The 21759-nt window shown below is 34.6% G+C and overlaps 1 non-coding gene across 1 annotated transcript; it reads right to left on the bottom strand.

Annotated features, from left to right (window-relative positions):
• Positions 1 to 15710: 15710 nt before the first annotated feature.
• LOC141723036 (small nucleolar RNA R71) lies at positions 15711 to 15817 on the bottom strand. The gene has a single exon (XR_012576029.1). It is a non-coding gene; the product is annotated as a small nucleolar RNA R71 (small nucleolar RNA).
• Positions 15818 to 21759: the final 5942 nt, after the last annotated feature.

Genomic DNA, 21759 nt, shown 5'->3' on the forward strand with positions numbered 1-21759 from the left:
TCTACTCTAATCTTTTCAACAGTTTCTTTATATTGCCTTGTATTTAAATCAATGGTAGTTAGAGTTGGTACCTTTGATTTTGATGAGGATGATTCTCCTTGCTCAAAAGCCATAAGTGCATAATTTCCAAACTCTTCATTCTCAGCTTCTTCATCAGTGTCATCCCAACTCTTGTCTTCAACTATGTAAACCTTTGCATCTTGTTTCTTCAAGAGAGCTTCATACTTTGCTTCCAATTCCAAATATGCTTTATCCTTCTTCACTTTCTTTGGCTTCCTGCACTCAGTGGCAAAGTGGCCCTACTCATCACAGTCAAAGCACCTTATCTTTGATCTGTCAGCAAATCCAGTATTGTATCCACCTTTGTTAGCTGAGTTATACTGATTTTTTGGTTTCTAGTTGTTGCTATTAGAAGACTGTCCCCTGCAATTGAAAAACCTTGGCTTTTTGACCCTTATGTTAGAAAATTTTCTATCCAGGTAAGCCATAGATTGATCCATCTCATCTAGCTCATCAAGGGTGTAGAACTCATCTTCCTCTAGCTCCAAAAAAACTTATTTACAAGGTCCTTTGTTCTTTTGCTCCACAGCATGAATGAATGAAACTTGAGCATCTTATTCATCTTCACTTGCTTCACTGTCATTGACAACTAAGGCACTTGAACTATCAACCACATGTCCTTGGTTTGCCTTTAATGATTTTTTTTGCAACATTGCAAGCTCATATGTTTTCAAGATTCCATACAAAACTTCCAGTGTTATTCTGTTCAAGTCTCTTCCTTCTCTAATAACTGATATTTTCTGTTCATGGTGGTCAGGAAGAGCTAGCAAGAAGTTTAGGTTAACCTCCGCAACTTTATAATATTTATCATGAAGTTGTAAGTCATTTATCAATTTGTCGAATCTTTCGAAAACTTCAGTAATTCCTTCTTTAGGCTTTGCCATGAAACCCTCATACCGAAACACCAGTATTCTCCTTTGATTTGATCGTACTTCCTCTGTACCCTAACAAAAAATTTCAATCTTCTCTCAAATCTGTTTGGCTGTGTCATAGTTGACAATATTGTTGTACATAACATTGTCAAGTGACTCTATCAGAATTAGTTACAGGCCACAATCCAGAGAGACTTTTTCCTTTTCAGATTCAGTGTATTTTGAGGGGTCTTTGGGAGCATAATTAGCTGGAATGACCATGTCTCTATCAGTAGATTTATCAACCTTTTCCATAGGAATAAAAGGGCCACTTGAAAATCTAGATGTACATTCAGTTGACCATCCTTATGAACATTATCATCTTTTTCTTCCAAAGTGTATAGTTGATTTTATCAAAGGCTGTTATCTTGATACTGTTTATCTTTTGTGCACTCATTTTTCCAAGATCTTTATCTGTTTACTTTCAGATTTTGCTCTGATACCACTTGTTAGATATTGAATGCAACACGGGGGGGGGGGGGGGTGAATGTGTTTCTTGGATTTTTAGCCTTTTTAAACTTGTTTGGATATTGTATGAGCAAAGCAGTTTATATTTACAGAGATATTGTGTTAGAGAAATAAATCAACAAGCATAGTATTTCAAAACTCACTTAATTTATATAAATTAAGTTTGTCTTGCTACAAATTCTGTGTTCATAAGAATATAGGAACTCAACTTCTTTCTTGAGGGAATACAAGAAAATTTGATCTATTTTTTTTCCAACTAAACCAAGGACCAGTGCATGCTTTATACACTAGCAACATGGGTTTACAGGACTTGCACTAAAATGTACTACACTACTTTCTAAAGTAACCTTTTTCTATTTCCATTTCTATCTTACCAAATCTGTTCAGAATCTTGCAGGTCTGTGACCATCCTTAGTCCAGTTAATCTTGGCCCTTGATCTCGTATTTTTCCAGCTACTTTGTAGACTTTTCAATCTAGTGAATAGATCATTTATTGACTGATAATTTTAAATTTTGAACTTGTCTACATTCTGTATTTGAGAGGCATGTCGGGATCTCCAATTTGTTCTATAGAGAAGTGACATCTCGATAAGTATAATGACTTACCGAGATCTCTGAGTTCTTTATATGTATATTTAACTTGTCAAGGTCTCTTGATATTTGCATGTGAAATGACTTATCGATATGTCTGATATCTCTATATGTAGAAATGACTTGTCGATATCTCTGAGATCTTTATATTCATTTTGACTTGTCGATATCTCTGAGATCTCTATATGAGAAATAGACTTGTCGATATATCTGAGATCTCTATATGAGAAATTGACTTGTCGATATCTCCAGTTCTTCACATCTTCATTTGACTTGTCGATATCTCTGAGACTTCTCTATATGCCAGTTTGGACTTCTCGATAAGTCATTCTGGACTTCTCAAATGACTTCTCGAAATTGCTTGATCCGTGACTTGTAGATTTCTTGACTTAGAACATTTTTCCTAGAACTACTTTATTCAACTCCAAGATTCTACACTTTTCTCTGAGGCATGATTATAACTTGATCCTCTTCCAGAGTTTATTCCTTAGCTTGAATTTGTTTACAGAAAAATCCTCCAGTCTAATCTTCTAAATTTTTTACAGACTCGAGAAATATAATACAGAATACAAAATTGATTATCAAACAACCAAATCTCAGGGTTGTCAATGTGATTTAGTCTTGTTATCATACAAGCATGTCTTGCACAACAATGATTGAATTTTTTTTGAGAAAATACTAAGGGTGAGCATAAAATTCAAAAACCGGATTATCCGAATTGCTGGTCCAGTATTCAATTAAAAAAATTCACAAATTTGGATATCCGGTTCGATTTTTTCATAAATATGGATACGAATCCGGATCACATTTTTACAAGAATTTGAATATCTGAATCTGACCCGTGTTTTTTAATTTTAATAAAAAATAAATTATATGTATAATACAAACAAGGTATTAATTTTTTACGTTAGAAGTTAAGAGTATTTTGGGTTTTGGGCTTTAATCTATCCTCTAGCTAGTGGCCTCTAGCTAGTGGCCTCTACGTTCTTTCAAATTTTCAGTCTTTCACGCTTATAAGATCACAGTGGTCTTAAGTCTCAAGCAGTCGTAAGCAAACTACAGACCCCAGAATATAATTATAATTTTTTAAATTGATTTGCAAATATTCATGGTTCTATTGTCCTTACATGTGGTCTACCCTTCACAGGACATGACTAATATAGACCTTATGCAGTTAAATTATAATGTCATCTAATCTTAACGAAAACATCGACATTGTAAATTTGGAAGATAGGAATGAAAATAATCAGTAATTAAAAATCAACAAAGTGACCCTAATGTGAAATAAGATTTAAAAAATAACATGAAGAAGATCAAAACATCATCAGGTCAAAAAGAAAAAAAAACTAGAGCTTCCAAACAAGGTGAAAAAAATGACAAGAAGAAAAGCAAAGCATCCAATCTTTTTTAGAAATATTGAGTGCCTTTCCATTCCTTTTTATGTACTCAGTAGCAAAGTGACTCATCTGCTTGCAATTATAGTGCCTCACCTTTTACTTATCCACCTTGTTGGATTTGGAATCCATTTCTTCCCATTTCTTGAAATTTCGTTTGTAACCACCAAAGAATTTCTTGTTGAAACCAACTTTCCTCTGTGATTTCCTGAACCTTATCTTCCTGAAATATTTCACAATCATAACTGCCATCTGTATGACTTTCGGATCAGGAATATCAATGTCAGAGTTACTTACCAATTACCAACATAACTTAACCTGTATAATAAATACAAATAAACATGCATCTAACCCCATCCAATTACTCAGGATCTTTTCAGGTGATAGTATGAAACAAGAACACAAACTCAACTATTATTACATTCCAAAATGAAATTTTCACAAAACTCTGATAAGAAACTTATTACACTCCACAAGTCTATTCAAATTTTACAACTAATTCAGTTTTTATTTCACACATATACTACACAAACTATACATGAGCTGGTAAATCAAAGCTCTCTTCCTGAATTGGGATTAGCACCCTTGGTGCCAGAGGGTCATGCATTCTCACTCGCTTCTTTACAACTCGAGTGTGAACAAGCTTCATTCTCAAGCTTTACTGAAAGATAAAGGAAGTAACAACAAGCGTCAGCCATAATTATTCAGCAAGTCGACAATATATATATATATATATGTATGCTAGTATCAACAAAAGTAAATTAAGTGAATCTGATAAAGGATAGATAAGTAATCTCAATGGATGTCTATTTATTTATGTGATTATTAAGGAATACCGCTGACAACGATCAACAATAAACCAGACTGGACACAAGAACTAATATATGTACTATAACCTGCTGATCAGTCAGGATACAGTATGGATCTATGCCCATCCGCTTAGACCCACTATCATATCGGGTACCCAGGCCTATTCTTGCCTCAATAAACAAAGGGTCCAGTTCATCTCTGGCCCTATTCGTAACCATCCGGTCCATAAAATGAGCATCTGGAATAATCGGTGTGCTTAGATGTTATCCCACCATCACGATTTGTATCTAAATATAAATAATGCGTAATCAAATGGAATATAAATAGAAACGTTCACTTATATAGGATAATCAGAATTATTGTAAAGATATTATCAAAAAAACAATAAATGAATTGCAATAACCCCAAACAAAGGTCATATGCTCAAGATATCAATAATTATTGTAATGGAAGATCAAGAAATATGCATACTAGCATAATCTGTATCTGGTACAAGAATAAGTACAATAATTCACTATTCTGGAATTAGAATAGGGGAAAACCTTGCTTGGTATGCGAACAAGATGAACTCTACCACTGCTAACTAGTCCTGGCTTGTACTGCCTCGTTCGGTTCGTATCTATAAATGAACAATACTAATTTAATTGACTTGTACAATAATTGTAAAACAATTGGTATCCGTTTACCCCTTATCGTTTACCCATACGATAACAAATAACTCGTAGAATAATTAAAACTATCATTTAGGACTCAACTACACATATAAATCACTTAACATATAAGTCAGATAGTCACCCAGGTTATTGAAATATTTTTAGAAACGAAATCGGGTCATTATTCATATTTTTACTCAATATCTGACTCGTATAATAATTTTGTAAATTATTTAACCCGTATTCTAAAATAAATTTGGCATATAAATAAATATATATCGAATGCCGACTCATTTCCGAAAGAAATTGAGATTTAAAACTATTTTTATCAGAAACAAATCATTTTTCTAATTTTAGGAGCGTCCATTTCATTTAAAATGAATAAACGGTTCGATTAATATATAATTAATATGAATAATCATATTATTATTCAAAATAATTGATTATTCATATTAATTAATCATTAATCCTATTTTTAAATAATTATATAAGAAAAATCGGAATTAAAAATGATTTTCCATAATTTTTGGAAATTAAATAAAGGTAAAATAAATTATTTAAATAAACTGATTAATTATCAGAATAATTACTCAATTTAAATAAATAAATAAATAAAATTTTGGAATTTTGGAAAATATTTGAAAATATTTCATATTTATTTATAAAATTAATTAATTAATTGAATTAAATAATCAATTTATTTAAATAAATAAAACTGATTTTGAATTTTAAAAAAAATTCAAAAACACATTTTTGAATTTGGATTTAGGTGAATGGATCAAAACCGGGTACATGAACGGGTTGGAATCGGGTCGGGAAGAAAACATCGGGTCACCAGGAACACGCCGTAAAATTTCCAGAATCCGGCGAGTTTCCAGAGTCGGGTGAGCTCCGATCAGCATCAAATCAACTCCGTTTGGTATGATTTTTGATGGGTTTTCATTCTAAACCAACTCAACAACACAATTTAGGCATCAACAACTCAAAATCATCCCTGAAAATCATTCTCCGACCAAATCAAACCAATTTCAGGCCAAACATCGATTTGGCATGAAACTTCACGTTTAATAGCTTGAATAAAAGCTTAGAACACATACAATCGAACCCCTAACACCCTACACACCTCAGATCATTCAATAATAAAAAACAATTAATGAAAAAAAATTCATAAACACTAATAATCGAATTATGCTTCCTAGCAATCGTTTGATGAAATTGATGATATAAATCAACTATACACAATCATATAAAGCTATATGAACCATCAAATCAATCAAATATCCCTAGAATAAAAAACCCTAATTTCAGTATGATTTCTAGAAATCAAAATAAAAAATCCATGAATCTGTGCATGAAACTGATAACATAATTGAAATATACAGATCAAGAGCTTCAATTTGTGCACTTATATGATGGTGTTTGAACCCTAGGATCACCAGAAATTAATGATTAATTCTGCAATTGGATCAATAACTCTAACCCTAATTTTTAGAGAATTTTCTGATTTTTCTGATTTTTTATATTTTTTTATAAAATTAATAATAAATATAATCTATTTATAATTATAAAAATGCCGAATTATAATTTAGGCCTTAATTATATTTCTTAATAAAATTAATTAGCCCTTAATTAATAATTTATGGGGAATAATTTTTAAAATTTTAATTTCAAATAATTATAAAATATATGCCAAAATTTCCCAAAATTATGAATAATCCAAAAATAAAAAATATGCAATATTTGAAAGTCCCATAATTAAAAAAAAATTAAAATAATATTTTATGGGCGTCGGAGTACCCGTAGGGGCCCGTAAAAAACATTTTTCATAAAATGAGACATTTTCTAAATTAACTAGATGTTCGAAAAATCAATATGGTAAACGCCATGTGATGCAAAATAAGGCCAAATGCTCTATATGAAATAACAACTATTAAAATGAACTCTGGATAACATAACTTTTAATATAAACCCATATAACACGTACAAAAATAATTGAAAAATATCCCGAACCACACTGAACATATATAACACATAACAACCAACATTTTATGATGATATAACAAAATAGTCGTAATTTCCCGGTTCTTGCAATTGTAGTATGAGTATCCCATTCCTCAAGAAGTGCTCTGGAAAACTTGGTATTAAAATCCTCCTTGTGATACTCTTTTCCAACAAGTGACGAATATTCAGCAATATTAGGAATCTGTCATAAGTTTTAGTGAGGCCTTCATCGGGATTTTCCTCAAAGCGTTTATACTTTTGAACAAGAACATCTCTTTTATTTTTCTTGATTGCATCAGTTCCTTGACATTGAGTTTCCAAGGAATCCCAGATCTGTTTTGCAGTTTTGCAAGCAATCACTCTATTTGACATTACAGTGTCCAAACTGTTATGAATGATATTCCTGACTTTTACATCCTTAAGTACTGCAACCTTATCTTCATCAGACCATTCTGATTTTGACTTAACTACATAGTGCTCATAAGTTGTAGCAGTCATAGTAATCAGCTTTGTTGGAAAAGGTGGTCTATCATTGATTGTGTTCATATAAGTTGTGATGTTAATGCTTTCATACCTATTACCTGACATGTTTGATCTTTTCTGATTAAGAATAAATTAGACTGCTCTGATACCAATTGTTACCCATTAATATAACAATTCTATGAGGGGGTTGGATACGATTGTATGAATAAATCGAAACCATGATATGAATATGAAACAGTTTTATTAATATGATATAAAACTCTCACAAACTCTCTCAAGAAATTCTGACGTTCATGAGAGCTGTCAAGTTACAACGATGCTCCGGTAAAAGATAATCACAAATGATAACCTTTTATGTGCTTATAAGTCACACACCCACTCTATCAATTACAAGATATATTCTAAATATATTTATCTAGTTTCCACACACACATACACAGATATATATATATATATATAAATCAACAGATATGATCCTATAAATCAGGAACCGATAGATCAACTCTCCTTCATAGCTAGGACTGTATAAATTAGTAGATAGTGATTAGCCTTCATATCTTAACCAGATAGCATCTCCTGACATTAAACAAATCCTGATGACATCAACAAATCCTGACTAGTCTTTCCAGGCACATCCAAATTCACCCCCTAGCAAACAAAGATAGAACTACCCGGACAATCAATGCTTAGCCTTGGATATTCAACCAAGAGGCTTCACAAGTTGCTCTTTCTAAGATATTAATTATGGATCAGTTGTACATCGGGAAGGTTTTCATTTATTTTTCCAGTCTATGCATCCTGAATTTCATATACATTCACGTTTCACTAATGCGAGAAATTGTTATAGTATTTTTATTCAGGAAAAAAGGAAGTTAAATGATTTTTTCAATAAATTATCTTCAAGAATCTGCTTAACGACAGATGCTTAAAGAATGTTAGAGTTAAGAAGCTGGTAAAGTTGTCATATTACTATAATTTATAATAAAGGAGTTAATTTTTCATTTTTATCACTATTGTTAGCACATTCGAGTCATATTTTTTTAAACGGTCAATCGTTTATACCTTAAATAATGCTAATGCCCGATCACATTAACTTCATAATTAACTTCATACTTCACCCCAAAATAAAATATTTGGTGTTAGGTATGAAATACAACACAGGGGGGTGAATGTGTTTTCTTGAATTTTAGTTAACTTGTGAAAGTGTTCGGCTATTTAGAAAAAGAAAGATGTATGGATTTGTATAAATAAAGTACTAATGAAAAACACACAAGCAATTATCAAAAAATCACTTGATTTATTAAAATCAAATTTGTTTTGCTACAAATATGTGTTCTTAAAGATAAGAACTCAGCTACAATTCTTGACAAAGAATTCAAGATTTTTTGTAGATCTGTTTTGTTACATCTGAACAAAGGACCTGCGACATGCTTTATAGATTAACATGCACGGGATTACACAACTTGCACTAAAATGGACTAACACAGTTTTTAAATCTATTTTGTACATTTTCATTTCCAGTGTTAGCAAATCTGTGCAGAATCTAGTAGGTTTGTGACCCTCCTTTTCCAGTGAATCTTGGCCCTAGATCTTGTATTCTTCAAGCTGCATTTGCAGTCTTTCCAATTTAGTGTTGAGTGATAATATTGAATCTTCAATTTGTCTGCATTGTGAATTATGAAGTAGTATATCGAGATCTCTTTTATTCTATAGAGATGTCACATGTCGATAAGTATAATGACTTATCGATATCTTGAGTTCTCTACATGTGTTAGTGACTTGACGAGGTCTCCAGTTCTCTACAAGTAGAATGACTTGTCAATATCTCTAGTTCTCTACATAAGATTTTGACTTGTCGATATCTCCAGTTCTCTACATGAGGATTTGACTTGTCGATATCTCTAGATCTCTACATGAAGAATTAACTTGTCGATGTCTCCAGTTCTCTACATGGGTTTTTTTTAACTTGTCGATATCTGAGTTCTCTACATGCAGATTGACTTGTCAATATCTCTTGGGACTTCTCTACAAGTCATTTTAGACTTCTCGATATCCCTTGATATGTGACTTATCGATATCTGACTTAGAACATTTTTCCTAGAAAAAACTTATTCAACTCCAAGCTTCTATACTTTTCTCTGAGGCATGATCATGATTGATCTTCTTCCATAATTTATTCTTTATCTTGATGGCTATTCATAGAGAAATCCTCCAGTCTAATCTACTTAACATTTTTATAGACTCAAGAAATACAATTACAGAATACATAATTAGATTATCATACAACCTATCCTTAGGGTTGTCAAGATGACTTAGTCTTGTTTTGTACAGGCATCTCTTGCACAATATTTAGTTTTGTTTAAAATTTAAGTCATTTAAGCCTCAACGTCCGAAATATTGTTTACATATACGATGTATTGCTACTTATAATGATGTTCCCTTTTTTGATTAGTAATTATTTAAAAATAACATTTAATTAGTAAAGATAAAGTATGGTTGGATTAATATATAATATTTTATTCGTAAGGATGGAGAATAGAGGTAGCGGGAGATGAAGTGGCAATATAGGGGATCAAAATTGCTTCCTCAAATATAGGGATGGAGTTTTTATCACTTAAAATTTATTAGTAAGGGGTAACATGGTCTGAGCAAATACTTTTTAGCTTCAATCCCTAAACTAGTCCATCCGGAGGAAATATAGGTAAAAGGGCTTTAACATGGGATATGCTTGATCTTATAGGCTAAGAGTGAGTTCAACTAAAAAAAGAACCTAACTGTATTTAGTGCCAATCACTTAAAATTTATACGTCTTGGATCATATATTTATTAAATATTATTCTTTACATTATGATGTTAATTTTTATATTCATATAGATTATATGTATTACACCTCCGACCATTATCTAAAATTTATTCTACGGTAGGCTACAATACCTAATTTGGAGAATTTTTTATGGTTGAAATTTGTTAGGTTACAATGATACTCTGGTAAAAGATAATCCTAAATGATAACCTATTATGTGCTTATACGTCACAAAACTGCTCTATCAAATACAAGATATATTCTAAATATATTTATCTAATTTTCATATAAATATCTAAATTAACGGTTACGATCTTATAAATCAGGAATTGACATATCAACTCTCCTTAACAGATGGGATTGTATCAATCAGTAGATTATCCTTCATATCCTGACCAACTAGCATCTCCTGGCATCAAATAAATCCTGATGATATCAGCAAATACTGACCAGTCTATCCCAACATATCCTAATTAATATACTTGTCCACTAGATTTCTTACTTTAAAGGCATATCTTAAGGTGCAACTAAAGTAAACCGTGGCAGCGTAATCATTACATTGACCTTCTCTTGACCATTTTGGCCATTTGGATTTTGAAAAAACTTGAAATAAAAATTACGAGCATGGTGAAAGAGATGTTGAGGTAACATGAAGTACATTATTTAAGTAGTTTTTCAGATTATTCATTGGTTACTTCCCCTGCTTCTTTCTCTATTGTATTAATAATGCAATTCCAAAATTCAATTAACATTGTTAACTTACCAGTCACTAATATCATATTCATTTCTTGTTTGTTTTAGATTGATTTATGATCATTTAGGGAAGAGAGTGAAAATATGGCTTCATTAGATCTGACACAGCAAAGTAAGCCATCTTTTGTGAACCTAAAAATGATATAAAATTACTAGTTAGTAGTTTTTTTCTAAATATAAATTTTTATTTTAAGTAGCAATACTGAATCGGAAATTAAATTGATTAAATTGCTTTGGTTATAGACAATTGTGTTGTGTCATTGCTTACATACAAAATATGAAAGAGGAAAGTGAACTAACCTTTATTTAAAATATTTGGTAGGTAAAAACTTGTTTTTTTATAAAAATAATACATAAACATAATTGTTATATTTTTTGAAATGAAAAATAAACATATCTTAGCTTTTATGTTGCATTTGGGTTGTGGAAAATAAGTATACAAATAAATTCTACTATATTAATTTTTTGCAGGTGGGCCCAAGAAAAGCCCAATTATGGGACCCATTTTTTATAGCAAGGTGTATTCTTTTGCAACTTAAAATTTGGATGTTAGGGTAGGAATGAAAAATGTTTCCATTGATAGCAAGGGCAACGAAGAAGAGACTAACATCACAAAAGTATTGCCGTTGATTTTGATTACTCTGCAACAACATTATTTTGACCTTTTGCAATATTTTTGAGCTGTTACAGAAAGCCATTTATGGAGTACTGATAGTTCACCCCATTGTTATTCCCAAATAATCTAACAAGTTGAATTACAGAAGGGGGGTTGAATGTAATTAAAGGTTTCTTTCCAATCTTCAAAACTTCTTACAAATATAAATATAACTGTGTATGAATATGCTAAGTGCGGATAAGAAATATTCACGTATTCAAACACAAAGTAAATAAACAAGGATGTTTAAAACTTTCGGGTGGATTGTTGTTTCCACCAGAGATATATATAAATGGTGAAGATCTTTGTGATGCAAGAAGCACACAGCTTCTTACAAGTAAAATTACAAAGAGAGAACTAAGAAATTCTTAACAGATTATGCCTTATCTATTTCTCAGTTCTTTCGATTGATATTTTTCTACTTTCTACTCTTGGTTTATATATCACCAAGTTACATGTGAAAGAGACAAACTAATAAAACAAAACTGTCTAAGTCTAATCACATGCTTCTTCATTTCTCCATCCAGCATATTTGTTTTTCTTTAATTTAGCATAAAAATAGAAATGCTTCTTGATCTTCATAATCCTGATTACTGGCTGGTACATTCCTTTTGTATACAATGAACCCATGTGACTGTCAAGTCACTATCAACTGCTATTTGAATTTGTTATCCATCGAGACTCTGTTGGATCATCCGTCGAGACTCTATTTGGATCATCCATCGAATGTGACTTGGGTCATTCGTCGAAGCCTTGTAGAAACATTCGTTAAAAGTATTTCCATAGCAGTTGACTCAATTTCACTTATACAAAATTACAGGGAATCTAATATATACAATTAGCCAACCTATTTTACATATCATTCTTGTAGTCAACATGACTTAGAATATCCTGCAACTTCTAATTCTTTAAGACATTACAGTACACAGGAATGTGCTACAAAAACTTATTTAAAACATAAGCTACTCTTTCAATAGATGATAAGAAAGATTATCCGTTGAAAGCTACAAAATTTACTTAATTAAATCTACCAAGCTGTTTTGTTAACTTATCATCAAGCCTAAAACAAATTCCTAACAATCTCCCCTAATTTAGGTTTACTAGAATTGTAGGCATGAATTTAGAGGGACTTGATGATAACAAAACAACCTATATAAAAAGGTCATTCAATAGCAGATAAAAATGATAAGTGCTTCAATTTTTTATTAAGAATTGATAAAAGGAAGTTCACACATGTCTTACAAGTTTCGTTCAAGGTGCTCCTCTAGTCTGAGAAAATTAATCTTTTCTCCTTGAATGTCTAGTCTTATTTCCCAATTTTTCATTGTTCTCTTTAATCTGGTGTTGGAGTTGTCTGTATAACTCAGATTTATCTTCATTAGATTGATCCAGCATCTCCAGCATTTATTTAAAAGTTTCATTTCTTGAAATCTTTAGCTGGTCTTCTAGTCTAAAAAATCTTATGGTGTTGTTTTCATCTTTGAAATCCATTAACCAGTACGGCCTCAAGTGCACTCTATTCCCAGTGTAAGGAATGGTTAAGACTCTTGGTAGTGTACTTGGGTCTCTCCAGCTTTATCTTATTTGTTCAATTTTGTTGAGTATCTCCTTTTTATCAACCATGGTAAATCCAAAAATTTTCTTTATTGCTGAGAATACTTTCACCAAGACAAAGTAGCCTTCATTGAGAATCCTATAAAGAGGGCAAGTGAATTCCTTTCCACCCTTGTACCTGAACAGTAATCTTTCTGGGAGTCTGTTGTGGGCATCTATAGCTCTCACTTCATCTATCTCATCCAGATAAAGATTGATGTCTGAAAACTTTTTAATGCCACAAATAAAGAGTTGATCTCCTTTATTGACTGTAGGTTTAGGTTTGGATAGGATTTTGGATTAAAATGGGACAGATTTGACTGGCTTTCTCAGTTTTTTCTTTATTCTCCTTGAAGTGGTTGGTATTGGGATGTTTAGCTCAGGAATAGGTAGGCTTTCCCAGTCTATTGGCTCATCTTTAAGAATGACTGGTTCATCATGAAAATTTACCTCATAATTGACCTTGATTTCAGCTTGCTCCATTGTGGGCAAGGTTTGTGATAAGTGGAATTCATATCCACTTAAAACGCTTCATTTCGGCTTATATTGGATGTTTTAGACTCAAGTATGTGCTCTTTTTGATGTGTTTTGTGTAATTGCATTGCAGGGCACTAGTTAGGAGGAGGAATGGAGTTTTCAATGATTTTATGCCAATAAGAGGTCAAGAATAGAGTTTCGGGAGATCGCACGAAGAAAGGAACGCAAAACAACAAAAATCAGAAATTCAGCAGAACCTCAGCACGCCCGCGCTCAAGACAGGGCGACCGTGCCAGTTTGGAAGAAAGGTAGCACGCCCGCGCTGGAAGCAGCGCGGCCGCGCCTGTTGCTTTTTCCAAAATCCTGATTCTATTCTGATTTGAAGAATTGAAGCGTCCAGATCATCCAGGAGCCTATATATAAGGATAAAAAGATGTTTTTAACAATAACAAAGCCAAGGAGAGCATAACAAAGACCTAGAGAGCACAAGACGGCTATGAAGAAGAAGACCTAGTTTATTTATTGTGTATTCTTTGATTTAGTCGATACTTTGGATGCTTATTTTTGTTTCGTTCTAAACCTTAGTACTTCTATATTATCTCGTAGTTTTCTGAACTTATTTAGTATCATGTTTTCAATGGAACCCATGGTGATGATGTGTTCGATCATGAACTAATCGTTGTCATGGGGTTCTAACACTTATGTATTTCAATAGTTGATTATTCTAAATCTTTAGTGTGTGGTGATTTATGATTTCCTAGTTTGGTTGTGCTTATTCGTCTTTGATGCGTAGCTAACATCTAAGATTGTTTGTTAATCTCTATTGAAGCGACAATGAATATAGAGGTTTATAACTTTAGCATAGGTTTATGTATGAATTGACATGCATAATTTGTAGGTAATTTTAACCATCTTACACACCCTATGTAATCAAAATAGATAACTTACTCTTAAACCGTTATATTTTCAAATCTTATAGACATATAGGGTCTAAGCATAATTGGTGTCTATTCGGCTTCTATCTTAATTGTGGATGCTTAGTAGTAGGGTATACGTATATCAAAAGATAGCGTATACTAATTTTTTGTTATCTGATTAGTTATCATCACCATCGCATGCTATTGATAAAGACATAAACTTTGAATGAAGTATTTAATGAAGTTAGAATCCCATGTTTTATTCTCATATAAGTAAATCACTTTTTAATCTCTTAGTTAATGCATACTAGTATAATCTCTTAAGTAGTTAATCAACTCAAACTTGTTACTTGTCTTAGCTGTGAACGATAATCATACATTGTCGCATAAGTGCATAATCTGAACTTAACCTAAACCAGTCTGTGGGAACGAACTCGACTTAAATCTTAGACTACTTGTGATCATGTATGTTTGCGTGTATTTTCGCGTGTATTTTAGTGCGAACAAGTTTTTGGCGCCGCTGCCGGGGACTCGGTATTAATTTTTAGTTTATGTGCTTGACATCAGTGGTCGTTAAAGTTCACTGACACGGATTCTTTTACTTTCACGGTTTACTTATTTGTGTTTCAGGTACTCGAGAGAGCGTGTATACGAACATGTTCTCAATCTCTTTAGGAAATTATTGAAGTTCTTGGAGAAGTTGATAAAGTTGAAGAAGAAAGTGAAGAAGAAGAAGAAGTAATCATTATAATGGGAGATCCAGCAGCAGCAATGAAAGTGGTGAAAGAGTATTCTCAACCAAAGATCATGGACATTCAATCGAGCATTGTCGGGGCCAGCCATCGTGGCCAATACCTTCAAGATCAAGCATAGAACGATCCAGATGGTCCAGAACTCAGTTCAGTTTGGGGGTGCTCCAACAGAAGATCCTAACATGCATATTAGGGACTTCATTGAGATCTGTGACACTTTCAAGTTCAACAATGTCTCTGAAGTTGCTGTGAAATTGAGGCTTTTCCCATTCTCTCTAGGGGATAAGGCTAAGGGCTAGTTACACTCTCTACCAGTTGGTTCGATTGCTACTTGGGAAGATCTTGCTCAAAAGTTTCTCACTAAATTATTCCCTATGGCAAAGACAGATGCAATCAGGAATGCTCTTACTCAGTTTGCGCAACAATCAGGGGAATCTCTATGTGAAGCTTGGGAGCGTTATAAGGAGATGCTGAGAAAGTGTCCGCATCATGGAATGCCCCGCTGGATGGTGATAAATTAATTCTATAATGGGTTTTGAGCATAGTCGAGACCTATTCTCGATGCATCATCAGGTAGAGCTCTATGGGCTAAAAGCTATGAGGAAGCTTATGAGATGATCGAGATGATGGATGCAAATGAATATCAGAACCCAACCCAGAGAATGCCACATGGCAAGGTAGCAGGAGTTCTTGAGGTGGATACAACTATAGCTATCACTGCTCAGCTAAAGGCGATAGCTATGAAAATCGATTCCCTGGCCAATTATGGAGTTAATCAGCTAGCCAGTGTTTGTGAGCTGTGTGCAGGTGTGCATGCGATGGGGCATTGTGCTATATCTTGTGAATCAACTCTGTTTGTGGGCAACTTTTAGAGGCTGCAGCAGCCAGTTCCTGCCAAGTACCATCCTAACATCTCTAATCATCCAAACTTCAGCTAGAGCAACAATCAGAATGCAGTGCAACAGCTATACCAGCAGTTAGGAAACAAGCAATTAAATCCTCCTGGTTTCCAGCAACAGTTTACACCAAGACATCAGTTTCAGCCACAGGGGATGCAACAACAATCTCATGGAGGTCCATATCCATCTGTTAATGAAAAATCTGAATTGGAGGAGTTGAGGTTTATGTTCAAATGCCAAGCGGTTTCAATCAAGACTTTGGAGAACCAAATAGGGCAAATTTCCAATGCACTGTTGAGTCGACCTCAAGGAACTCTTCCTAGTGATACAAAAGCTAATCCAGGCAAGAGGGAAGTCAAAGAACAGATTAATGCAATCACCTTGAGGTCTGGAAAGGTCGCAAACCCTCAAAATCATCAAGACGAAGATTCTGAAAAAATTTCCAGAATGCAGGCGTGCCCGCGCCCATATCAAGTGCACCCGCGTTCGAAGCTTAAAGATCCTGGAAGCTTCACTATTCCTTGCACTATTGGAAACTTGTCTTTTGAAAAGTGTTTGCATGACTTGGGAGCTAGCATCAATCTGATGCCCTTATTTGTCTTCAAGAAACTTGGTTTTCCTGAGCCAAAATCGGCAAACATGTCCTTATAGTTGGCCGATCGGACCATCACTTATCCACGAGGTATAGTGGAGGATGTCTTGGTCAAGGTGGACAAACTCATCTTCCCTACTGATTTTGTAATTCTGAATTTCGAGGAAGATGAGAAGATTCCCATCATCTTGGGAAGACCATTCTTGGCTACATACCGAACTACGATCGATATACAAAAAGGAGATCTTAGGATGAAGGTTCAAGATTAGAAGGTCGCTTTTAATGTGTTCAAGGCAATAAAGTTCCCCACAGAGAAAGAGGAGTGCTTTAAAGTAGAGCAGGTCGACTCTGTCATGAATTTTTAGGCACAAAGCATGCGCTAAATAATTCATGCAAGTATACGCGTTCACAAATAATATAGAATTATTTCTAGTTCGTTCCCACAGAGACTCTGATTAATTATATTTAATTAATACTTACTCACCAATGTATAATTATTCTTCAATGTCAAAATAATAACAATTAAGGTTGATTAACTAATATTAACTACGAGAATTAATCACTTGACTTAACAATATTAAACACACATAAGATCATAACTTCATTACTACTTCATTCAATAGTCATTGTTATTACCCTTAGCATGTAATGGTGATGATATTAATCGAACAACACGAAACTGATAAACGCTGACTTTCATTGTACGAATACCATTCTACCAAGGATCCACAATTAAGATAGAAGTTGAATAGGCATTAATTATGTTGAGACCCTATATGTCTACAAATTTGACAACATAACGATTTAAGTGCAAGTTATTCATGATGATTACACAGGGCAAGTAAAATGGTTAGAGTTACCCACTAATCATGCATACAATACATGAACCTATGCTAGCATGGAAAGTTCTAAATCTCAAGATTCAGTGTCGCTTCATAAGAGATTAATAGGCTATCTTACATGTTCACGATGCACATAAGATGAATAAGCACAACCTATGCTAGATATCATACAATCACCACATACCAAGGTATTAAACAATTAACTAAAGAAATCCATAGTAAATCCGCAATGATCCCATGATCACGATTAGCCCATAATAGAACTCATCGTCACCATGGGTTCATATGAAGTCATGATAAAAACACAACGATATAAACTAATAAAAATATTTAATAAATAATGAAGTACGTCACAAGAGTATTAAGGTTCAAAGCATAAAGAAAACTAGCATCCACTGTTACAACGAATTAAAAGAATCACAAGATAAACGTATGCTTCCTCTTCTTCGTTATTGCGTGCTAAAACGGTCTTCTCGATCTTCTTGCCCTTGCTCTCGATTATCTTCTATCAAGAAAATATCTTCCAAAAGGTTTATATAATAACTCAAAAGAACCAGCGCTCATAGAAGTCCAATCGTAATAGAATTATAAAATCCAGATTCTGAAAATCCGCACCCAGGCGGCCGCCTCCTTCTTCTAGGCGGACACCTGCTACCAGGAGGTCGCCTGCTCCCATCAGGCGGGCGCCTGCATCACTTCTAGAAAATTCCTATTTATGCTTCTGTTTTTGCTGAATTCTTCACACATCAACCCGAGACTGATTCCAAGTACTTCTTTAGGCTTTATTTGATGAAAACACCCTATCTAAGCAAGTTATACCCTGAAATGCAAAAACACTAAAAAAATGCGTCAAATACACAAAATACTCAAGTTCAAGACACCAATTCAAGCCATTATGAAATGCTCTAAGTGGTATAAAATGCCACTTAGCACACCTCCAAACCTAAATCGATGCTTGTCCTCAAGCGTCACAGACTCAAACTCAGAATAAAACATGCATGAATGTAAACTATATGAATGCAGCGATCCCCATCGCGATGACTAAACCAACCAACACATGACACATCAACAAATGCAATTAGGCGACTAAGATCAATTAAATCTTACAAGCTAACATACAACTAGAAACATGGTGTGTGTGAATGCTTAACAGATATGCTTCGAAACTAGATCAATCACCATAACTTAATTATCCTCAAGGCAATCACAAGCTTATACAAGGAATATATTCTAGAAACAAAATGACTTATAACACTTCAAGATTACTGGATTTTACTACGGAATCATGCTTTTATTCAACACATTAACAAATGCTTATTTGATCGTGCAATGAGTGAGGTCCACAAAAGATTTTTGCAATGGTACCCTTTTAGCAAGCGTTAGGTTAGCGGATCCCAGACTATAAAAGCCTTAGGTCACTAGGCACAAAGTCCCCTAAGAACTTAATAACTCGAATACCAAAGAGCCCACTCATGATCAATTGTGCATTAAACCATATTTTTTTTCTTTTTTCTTTTTTTTGTTCAATTTTTTTCAATTTCTGAGCAAGTGCGTTTCGCTCCATCTTGCTCAACCCTAGACTACTCGTATACAATACGAGCCGGCTACTAGCCATTTGACGCCTAGCCACAACTAGCAATGAATTCCAATTTTCCTTTCCTAATTTTTATCTTTTCATGTCTTTTATCATTAAGAGCCTATCATACATTCTAAGCATAAGCAATAGATTTACCTCAAAAACCATCAAACCATGACAACAATTTAGTCCTTAAGCATATTCTAAGAATTAGTGAAATTAAAAGTGTTTCTAGCATGCATGTCAACCTAACAAGATTCAACATCACTCTAACGCTATCACTATACTCACATCAATAATACATATTAATCAGTAAGGCAACAAAAAGGGATCATAGTATATGCATGAGCTATATGACATGATAAATAAAGCTATAAAATAAAAAAAACTATATGGCAAAAATATACAACTATATGAACTAAACTAACATGAAAATGCAACTACATGACACACACACAGATATGTTCCTTAACTACCACCCCCAAACTTAAAATCTTCACTGTCCCCAGTGAAGGTAATAGAAAGGAACACAGGGTATACCTACTCAGATGAATCATTATCATCATCACCCTCAGAGGGTGGAGTGTCAGGAGGTGGATAAGTAGAATCCTCACCATAAACGGGCCACTGGATGTCATCTCCAAGACCTCTAAATGCAGTCCCAAGTGCTTGGGTGAGCTCCTGTGCAAACTGACTCTGCGACTCATACATCGCATCCATCCTCCTGGAAAGCCTTCTTTATTGGACATCAGCCAATCCCGAACCATCTCCTCCCTGGGCTCTCGAAGAACCTGCCTCTCCCCGAGCCTGACTGGGCCTAGCCATGGTAGCACCAGTTGCTAGAACTCCTCCTGAAAGGTGATATCCCAAACCATGTGACTCAGGCTCTCCATCCGTCCACTCCTGTATCGCATTCAACGTCGATGAATCAATAGGAGCAGCCGATATCTGCAGCTACTCATAAGATAGCCACTGGACTCCACATGCCTTGCAAAGCTTCATGACAATAGAGGCATACGGGATGGAGTACTGCGATTTCCCCTCAAAAACTTCAAAATCCCTTGGTAGATGTACTCACCAAGGTCCACATAATATTCCTCATTCAGAATTCCCCATAACAACCTTGCCCTCTCCACTATAACCTCATGTGCATGCACAGAAGGAAGAATATTAGCACACATAAATGTATTCCAAGCACGAGCATACCTGTTCATCGCGACAACGGGGAAATTACGATACTCGTTGGTTCCCCTTTTGAACTTCCACACTGTGCCCCGCTGACAGAGAGTAGCAATAATCAAGTCCATATCAAAGTCCTCAGGGGACTTTTCATTCCAATTCTCCTCCTGTGGTTTCCTTCATCGCTGCCCAATAACACGGCGAATCGCCTCGGGCTGATAATTAACAGTAAGCCCACGAACAACAGAAAACCCATTCTTGTCGGCCTTGGCGTTCGTATAGAACTCGCGAACAATACTCATCGGAACCGCCTCAGGTGACTCGCATAATATAATCCATCCCTTCTCAGCAATCATCGGTAACAAATCACCATCCCTCCCTAATGGCAAGAACCCCATCTCCCTTATAATAGGCTTAGTCAGAAGCTTGGTGTACTCTTCTTCAACAGCCCCATCCAACAATCGGGGCCTCGCAACAGTGTTCCTAGAAGAATCAGCAGTCGGAATGGTGCTGCTGCTCCCTACAGTTCGTGATCTCTTTGGGGCCATTAGAACCAAAAATAAGGGTTAGAGAGTTGTGTTTGGTGTGTAGGAGATATTTCGTAGAGTTTAAAGTGTGTGGGATGTGTATATAGAGGTTGTATGTATATATATAGCAAGATTAGGGGTTTAATTTGATTAGGAGTGGGGATTATGGCTAATATTGGGGAATAATTCGTGGGTTAGTGGTGATATGTTGCCGTATTTTTTTGTTTTGTGTTTATGTGTTTTATTTATAATAGGCTGAAAATGAATTTTTCAAAATTCAGGGCCGCAGGCGGTCGCCTGGCACCGCATGCGGGCGCCTGCTAGCGCGCGGCCGCCTGATCCTAGCAGGCGGGCACCTGTAAGGTCTCTGGAATTTTTTTTTTCTGCCAACATTTTTCTGATTTTTTTGGGTTTTTGGATAAAGTACTAAATTCTAAGGTGTCCTATGGTCTCATATCTTGGGTTGCCTCCCAATAAGCGCTTCTTTTACGTCATTAGCTTGACGTAGAGTAATGCGATCAAGTTGACAATAAAACGGCACTAACCACTTCACGGTTTGCCGTATCCCCATAATAGTGCTTCAATCTCTGACCATTTACTTTAAATGCTTGGCCCGGATCGTTCTCAAAAATCTCCACCGCTCCATGTGGAAACATAGTTTTGACGATAAATGGTCCAGACCACCTTGATTTCAACTTTCCAGGAAAAAGTCGGAGACGAGAGTTGAATAAAAGAACTTGTTGCCCCGGCACGAATGACTTAGGTGATAGCTTCCTATCATGTCACCTTTTTACCTTTTCCTTGTACATTTTATTGTTTTCAT

This window comes from Apium graveolens, chromosome 4 (genome assembly GCF_009905375.1).
Source record: "Apium graveolens cultivar Ventura chromosome 4, ASM990537v1, whole genome shotgun sequence".
Taxonomy (NCBI): Eukaryota; Viridiplantae; Streptophyta; class Magnoliopsida; order Apiales; family Apiaceae; genus Apium; species Apium graveolens.